This window comes from Lactuca serriola, chromosome 3 (assembly GCF_051521515.1).
Source record: "Lactuca serriola cultivar US96UC23 chromosome 3, Lser_US96UC23_V15, whole genome shotgun sequence".
Taxonomy (NCBI): domain Eukaryota; kingdom Viridiplantae; phylum Streptophyta; class Magnoliopsida; order Asterales; family Asteraceae; genus Lactuca; species Lactuca serriola.
The window spans coordinates 18,259,362-18,267,709 of NC_136410.1; positions in this window are offsets into that span (position 1 = coordinate 18,259,362).

The following is an 8,348-nucleotide window of genomic DNA, read 5'->3' on the forward strand; positions in this document are numbered from 1 at the left end:
AGTTAAATTAATCAAAATTTTAATAAGCTATGAAAAGTCGAGGCGTTTGTCATCTAGATATCCTAAGACCAAAAGTTTAACTTTCTGCTGCTACAATATCTTATTATTTAGGATGGTCTGCCCTGATGCAACAAGTTGTTTTTTTTTCTGATTATTATTTGAACTAATTTATATAGAATTAAAATTTTCATTATAGTTTGAGAAGAAATTACAATAAAACTTAGCTACTTGAAATTAAAACACGAAAATTAAAAATACGAAACATAAAACATATAAAACTAAAAGCTACGTATTATATTTTTTTTCTAGTAGTTTCTGAGCTTCATTTTGAAAAGAAACGCTTTGAAACTTTCCTATAAAAAGTAGACTTGTTTTGGTCATTACCGATCTTTGTGTCTTCCGAAACGTCAACCATGCACGTGTCAACGCCTTCTCTTCCTCCGGTTCCAAGGCATATTCATTGTCTTTCCTATTTTCATTGGTTCCGCTTGAGATTAGTCATCATTGTGGTCAAAATCGTTTTCGTATAGTATATATGGTTGAGATTCGGATTGGAATTGGGTTTGGAAGTGAACTTGAGTTTGGTATTTGAATTGGGGTTGAGATTGGAATTGGACTTGAGTTCTTTAATGGGTTTAAATGGGTTGAAATCGGTTTGGGATTGGAATTGAGTTTGGGATTGGCTAGAATGTGGATATAATATAGACAGGTGACGAGAGAATGGAACATATGTGCTCAAAATAGGACGATTCATTTGAGGTTGGTAGAAGATGGGTGCGTTAACTCGTATTCTTCAAGCGCCATTCTTACAAGTTGGAATATGGCCTTTCTGTAGGTATAGTATGATAGGGGTCATCCATGATCCTAACTCGTCTCATACTTCTAACATATGCACTAGCTTGACATCGATACTTTTTCTATCCAACATTTCTACCATTACTTTCTTTGTCAAATGGTTCCATACCACCGATGCCAACTTGCATAAAGCGTCTGCTTCTTTGTTCTTAGTTCTAGGAATCTGAGTGATTTGGAAAAGTTTAAACCGCTTCACTAATTCTACCACTTTTGTTAGATAGCTTTTAATGTGTTCTTCTTTGGCTTCATACATTCCTTTGATCTGATTTACCACTAGTATGGAGTCCCTATAAACATCAATTTCGGAAATGTTCATGGTAATTGCCAACTGTAGGTCTGCGATCATTGCCTCATACTATGACTTGTTATTTGAGCATTCAAAGTTAAATCGTAGAGCATACGTGACCCTTTCCTTGGTTACCGAATCATCTTTGCTTGATGCACCGTCGGTATACAATGTCCACACTTTTAAGTCTATGACTCCATCACTCGTCTCTTTTACTGTACAAACGTCCATTTTTCATTATTGTGGCATTTATGTGAGAAAATCCGCTAAAGCATGCGCCTTGATGCTTATCCTAGGTTTGTAGGAGATAGCGTGCTCTCCTAATTCAATCGCCCACTTCGACATCTTTCTTGATCTGTCGGGTTGCAACAGGATCTGTCTTATCGGTTGGTTAGTAAACACCGTAATTGGATGTTCTTGAAAGTACCTTCGTAACCGTCTGGCTGTGTACACCAAGGATAATGTCAGCTTCTCCATTAGGAAATAGTTTAACTCTGTAGCCTAGATTACACGACTCACAAAATACACCAGGATCTACTTCTTCTCTTGTTCGGCGATCAAGACAACACTTATAGCCTCCCAGTTAGTCGATAAGTACATTACCAACGACTCATTTGCCTTCGTGTTGGCCAGCATTGGGAGGGTTCTTAAGTGTTTCTTCAATCTATTGAAGGCGTCGTCCGTCTCCTTTATCCATCTTATTCTTATTTTCCCATATGGTTCTTCATTGACTAGAAGAATGGCAAGGATTATTCTGTTGATTTGGCTAAGAACCTTCTTAGGGTTGCCAACATACTGTCGAGGCTCTACACATCACTCATAGTTGTTGGTATTTTCATGTTGATTACCACCTGTATTTTTTTCTAGGTTGGCCTCAATTCTGAATGGGGTTACTATGTGGCCCAAGGATTTTTCTTTTTAGGCGCCAAATTGCGTTTCTTGGGATTGAGCTTCATATTTGTTTCCCTCAATCAAACCAACATTTCTTATATGTCTTTCAACAACCCCTGATCCTCCTTACTCTTTATCTCCATATTGTCTATTTGTAACGTCCTAAAAAAATAATGACATAAGTTTTTCGTTTTTAGATTAATAAATCGTTAATACATAACATCTCCACAAAACCAAGGTAATCAATATTTAGCAAAACATCATTAAATTAAATCAGAGTAATTCACAGAATACAGAAAAATGTGGTGTGTGCTCTGCAGTCATCCCGAGCTCTTCCGTTTGAAAACTGAAGCACCTGAAACATAAAATGAAAATTGTAAGCACAAAGCTTAGTGAGTTCCCCAAAATACCACATGCAACATAGCACAAATAGACAACTATGGGTTATCAGCAACCCTGTGGACCATCAGCAGTCCCAGTGGCTAAAAGCACGCCCGGTGGGTTATCAGCAACCCTCGAGACTATCAGCAGTCTCAATCACATATAAACGGTATAACACAATAATAATAGCTAGACCCAGCTGGTCATCTCAAATACAATTATTCTAGTATTCTACCACACAAGCACATACAAACATGCGAGAGTCACAAAGATAACTAGCATCTTACATATAAAATTTAGTGAGTCGGCATTGGTGCCTTCGACTCACGAGCGCCGGGAGAAGACCCACCTCGCACTGCCGAATCACACAGATGATCCCTGGCTGCTGGTTAACAGATTCCCCGAACTATCAAATGCCCAATTAACAATTGGGTTCCAATCCATAACCATAAATTCATACTCAGGGTAAAAAAAAAAAAAAAAAAAAAAAAAAAAAAAAAAAAAACTATTTTTCCCGTTTGTGACACAAAGAAACATTGACATGACATGTTTCGCACTTCTTAATTTTATAAGGAGGGAATGTCTGAGTGATGAGTATTTCACATGATATGATGAACCCAATATCTCGTTTTGAAATAACAATGTGGCCATAGATGATGATGAAGACGGGATTCCAACACATGGTACTGCAGCAGACCGTGAATATATGACTCAGTTACGGGATGAAATTGTTGATCAGTTGATGCACAATATAGATTGAATTGTTTTAAATGAAATTGTTATTGTAAAACAAATTTTTTTATTGTATGACTAATTTAGTTGCATGAATTTTATTTTTAATGTTATAAATCATTTTAAGTTTGTAAAATAATTTTATTTAAAATTTAGTTATTTCAGCAGCATGCAGACGTTAAAAAACAAACAATCTTCTTATTGCAGACTGCAGACGTTTGATCCACCTCTTCTGCTGCAGTGGCTTGCAGATGTGGTCCGCAGACTGCAGACATTTTGGCTTCAGAAAAACAAACATCACCTTAGACTACGAAATACCCACCACACCATTTTAAAAAGAAAATAATAATAAAATAAAAGAATTAATTGGTTTCTTCTTTGTTAATCGGCATTGAGTAGCATTATACCTATAACGAGTTATACCATAATATAGCACCTATTTTTCATAATACGTATTACTATGTTAGAATAGGTAGGTATTAATGAAAAAAAGTGATATATTACTCTGAGATGATTCCGTTGATATAAAGATCGTCAAAATCAGAGTCTGTATGAGAAAGTTATGGTCATTTGAAGTTGAGATAAAAGTACATTGCTATTTTGAGAAATTAAAGGAAAGTCAAAGTCAAATGGTCAAGTCTCAACGTGGCGTAGGTTGACTTATGCACCGCGAAGGCGAGCAAAATCACGAGACACATGTCGACTGCTGAAGTACATATGGTGGAAGAATGAGACATGTGTCAAGATCTTGGACAAAACACTAATTCACAACGCGGCCTTAAGGGTGTTGCAACACGCTTTTTAAGCAGTATATATAGTTTGGGTTTGTGTCATTTTAGGAGTTTTGGAACACGTGATCGAGGGAGATGCTCAGGAGGTGTTCCCAATGACTTATTACCACAGATTCATACTAATGTACGAGGGTACGAGGGTTGAGCTATGAGATGAGTCGAGGTATTTTAATCTCTTTATTACATAATTATGTTTACATAAGTATTTTGTAGTGGGTTGTTGGACCCTGAGTGTTATGAGATTTCATAATACTATGTTATAACGAACCTTGATATTCGTTAAATGTTAATGTAGATGGTAAGGGTTAGACACCCTAATTTACCGAGAATTGTCGATTGGGTTAATGACTTACGGGGTTAAGTCGTCATGTGATTGTATATGGAAATTTGACTAGGTGTGTAACAAGTAGTTACCGAGTCTAGATTATGATCAAGTAATTGATCATTGTGGTTGATATGATGGTGAGTTAAGAAAAGTTCTAATAAACTTGATATATTTTCCAAATAGGTTTGAACTAGTGATGAATTAAAATGCAATGCAAAACTGGAGACCAAAATGTTAGTTAGTTCTTACTAACTAAACACATGGGTAACCACACTTATTTTCTAGACATATGTTATCTAGATGTATGTTTATTCTATTACGTTAATTTCGTGATAGATAACAATATTATGATATTGGGGTTAGAACTTGTAAGGTTAAGAACAATTAAGAATTTATGTGAATTGGTATGATTAATGTTATACATTATAGCAGGTTATTGCAATGTGAAATAATGAGCTGGTAGAGTTGCATAATTAATAAGCCATATTGATTAAATATTAATATAAGTATATTTCTTATAACTAGTGGAGTATTAGTAAAGCCATTTGTGGTCACAAGTATCGGTGAGTCTATAAAATGGAATATTATAGGGGCATGTAAATAGATAGTTTGGTTATTGATTATTGTATCGTAAGAGATAAGTTTTCCATTATATTATATATAACATTGTATGTCTATTCTATAGTAGGATGTTGGTGTACTGTTAGTGTATAATTATGTGTTAGAATAAATTAGTCTTCTTAACCGTAAGGCAAGGTGATGAATTTGTATATCTATAATGAAATCATAGCAAGAACATAATGGATTATGAGCCTAATCAAAGACCAAATCAGGACAGCGGACACACCAATATTTTCTGATCAATGGACTCGTAACAGCTAGATCTAGCACAAACAATCTATGAAACTTTATGGACTTAATAGAACAAATCATACATTCGTGTTTTTTCGACTTCTCGGGTCTTTCCATCTGATCAAAATTAAGAACCCAACATAGAGTTCCTCTCTTGTGACCGAACCCTAGATGCAAAACACCAACATGTCTGAAATCTAACTTAAGAACCAGTAGGAACAAGACTCGATTATGTTGATACATGAAAAGTGATCCTTATGCAATCCGAGGTAGCATCTGTCCGAGGTCAAGATAATGTCCGAAGTAAAGTTATTCCGAACTGATGACATGTCTGAGATACATCTTTTTGTTGAAATGTTTTGTGTCTGTAATGCATTTATTACTGTAAGTACTATTTTGTATTTTTCATATTCTTTTTATTATAGTACAAGAGACAAGATCAACCAACGCACGACCCCGAAATGAAATGTGGTCTCGGAAAAGAATTACCACAATTGTCGGCTATGGTAATAAGGTTCAAAGCAAGTTTGATCTCGACTGTCTTCTTTATAGATACTTCACATATCAGAACAAGCAATCCACTATTACCATCACTGATGCATACTTTCCCTGTATGAATCCAAACGTCATTCTCACTATAGTTGCACATATCAAAGATCGTCAAACGAATGAATCAAACATTGGAGCTTACAACTCCGCAATCAATTTTCTCAAGGAATACATTGTTGGATACTATAGATCTGATGTAGAGTTTGCTTATCTTTTCGGAACAGAAAAGTTTTTGGCCAAAATCACATATGAGCTTCCTGAAGCTCAAATCTTAGCAGAAGGTCCAGTTGAAGAACCTGAACTTTGTTATGTATATCTCAAGAAGAAATTTAACCGAAAGGAATTCTTCTGAGTTCTTGACAAACACCTCGTTGCCACTAAGATTCTTCAAAAGTTCATCACAGATGCTGCCAAGAGTGACTCTTCTAAACACATCAAGAAGAAATTTATTGAGCATCTCCAATGGTACATTGAAGTCTGAAGCTGGCTTCAACAGGCTTATCTATTCATCTTCAAATAAGCTAAGTAGAGTGGTGAAAGATTGCTAAGGTTACTTAGGGGGAGATTGTTCATACATGAAAAGTGATCCTTATGCAATCTGAGGTAGCATTTGTTCGAGGTCAAGATCATGTCTAAAGTAAAGCTATTTCGAAGTGAAGACATGTCCGAGATGCATCTTTGTGTTCAAGTATTTTTGTGTTTGTAATGCATTTATTACTGCAAGTACTATTTTGTATCATTCTTATTGTTTTTTAGTATAGTACAAGAGACAAGATCAACAGCAACGATTGTGTCAGTCTGTTGATCTCCATATGTCTCTCAGTCCGTGCACACTTTGTCTAATATTTGTCTTTAGCGAGTCCCTATCTATATAAGGTGTTGTCAACCTTAATAGAAAGGTGTGCATGTATGCAAACAACAATTGTGATCCTTTTTCACTTATATCAAGAATCATTCAGTCAATCATTCTTTTACATTCTTCTTGTTCTTAAAACACTTTACATTATTCATACTAATTACTATCATTTCTTATTGAGCACTTTGTTGATTATCTTAATTCTGAGACAAGACTGGTTTGCCGGACTTGACTGGATCATTATTACAAGCATACATTAATTTTAACTTAATTCAGGATTTAAGTTCTCAAACCTTGTTCGCGTAGATCATTGCTCTCACACAACTAGATCATGATTTGTTTTGTGCTAGCATGCATGTTTGTATTGTTTATTTAAAATGTTGATTATTATGTGAGGTTGATAACTTAGTTTTCACATGCTCAAATAATATTTTGAACAAAATAAACATGACATTGAGTTTGGTTTTAAAAGTTTAAAATATGAACATAATATGTAACAAGATTCTTTTAATAACTACTTGTATTGATTTATAGTACGAATGTACACCGAATTTGTTATGATTTGAGTTTTTTAAAATGAAAAAAAATTGTGTGCACTTTCTACTAAAAGGTCAGGTGTTACACATAACGAGTTAGGGGTAGCATTCATTTGGCCATACTGCCTATATAGATGTGCCACATCGGCTCTCCACGGTGTTTTAATACCTATACTCATCTCTCTTATGGTTGTTGAGACCTTATTTCTCCCTTTATCTCATTATTATGTGACTACAACATAATCGTTGTTATTTTTTAACTTTTCTAATAAGAACCAATTCTGTGTTTTTCTTTTACTTTGAGCAACTAGTTATATTTTTTGTCATTGATAAATAACTGACACTTGAAATAAGAACTTGAAAAGGGTGATTGTTATTGATGTCTACATTTTCTTTACATTTTAATTCTTTTAAAATTAAATAAATTGATGATGTCTATTTCTTAACGATGGCAAAATAATAAATTCAATATAACTTACAAATATAATATATGATAAGCAATTGTATAGAGAAAGGAATCATAAAAAAAGGAATCCCAATTTGTAACGATATCATTTATATTTGTCCTTCTGTTCGTACGAAACAAATAATTGATAATGCAGTTCTGTTTTTAGTTTTAATAGTTGTAGACAATTATTGCCTATTCAGAAAATAAAAATAATAATAATAATACAAATAAAATAAAAAACTATAACCACAGAAACATTATATAATATGCGCCATGAAAATGTGTTCTAAATGTAATCATTATTTTATGATAAAAGTTAGATAAAATAAGAAAATAAGAAAACCAATATATATTAAATAAGAAATAATATGAGTAAATGGTAAAACAAATGTTATTAAAAATAAGAAATATATATAAACAAGAAAGGAAGATTTCACAAGAAAACACCTATTATTTATGTAAAATTAACGATTAAATCCCCCTTCTTTTAATAGAAAAACCTAAGAAACAGACAAATTTTTTCACTATAATCCACTTAGACGTGTTCAAAAGATTATTTAGAATAAATAATCTTAACCAAGTTGTAGAATATGTCTCAAGGGTTCCGTACATATAAAAAACGCCAAAATCCGAGTTATAACGAAAAAGTTACGGCACCGGGAGATGTAAATAGTGAATTTATGATGGATGACTTTTTAGCCTTAGAAATCTAAACAAAAGTTGTAGTATACGTTAAACCAATAACATACAAAAAAGAACGCCCAAATCTGACTTCGTACGAGGAAGTTACGAATTTTCTAAAATTTGGCTTAGCATTGCATAATCCGAAACTCGAATTTTAGATCG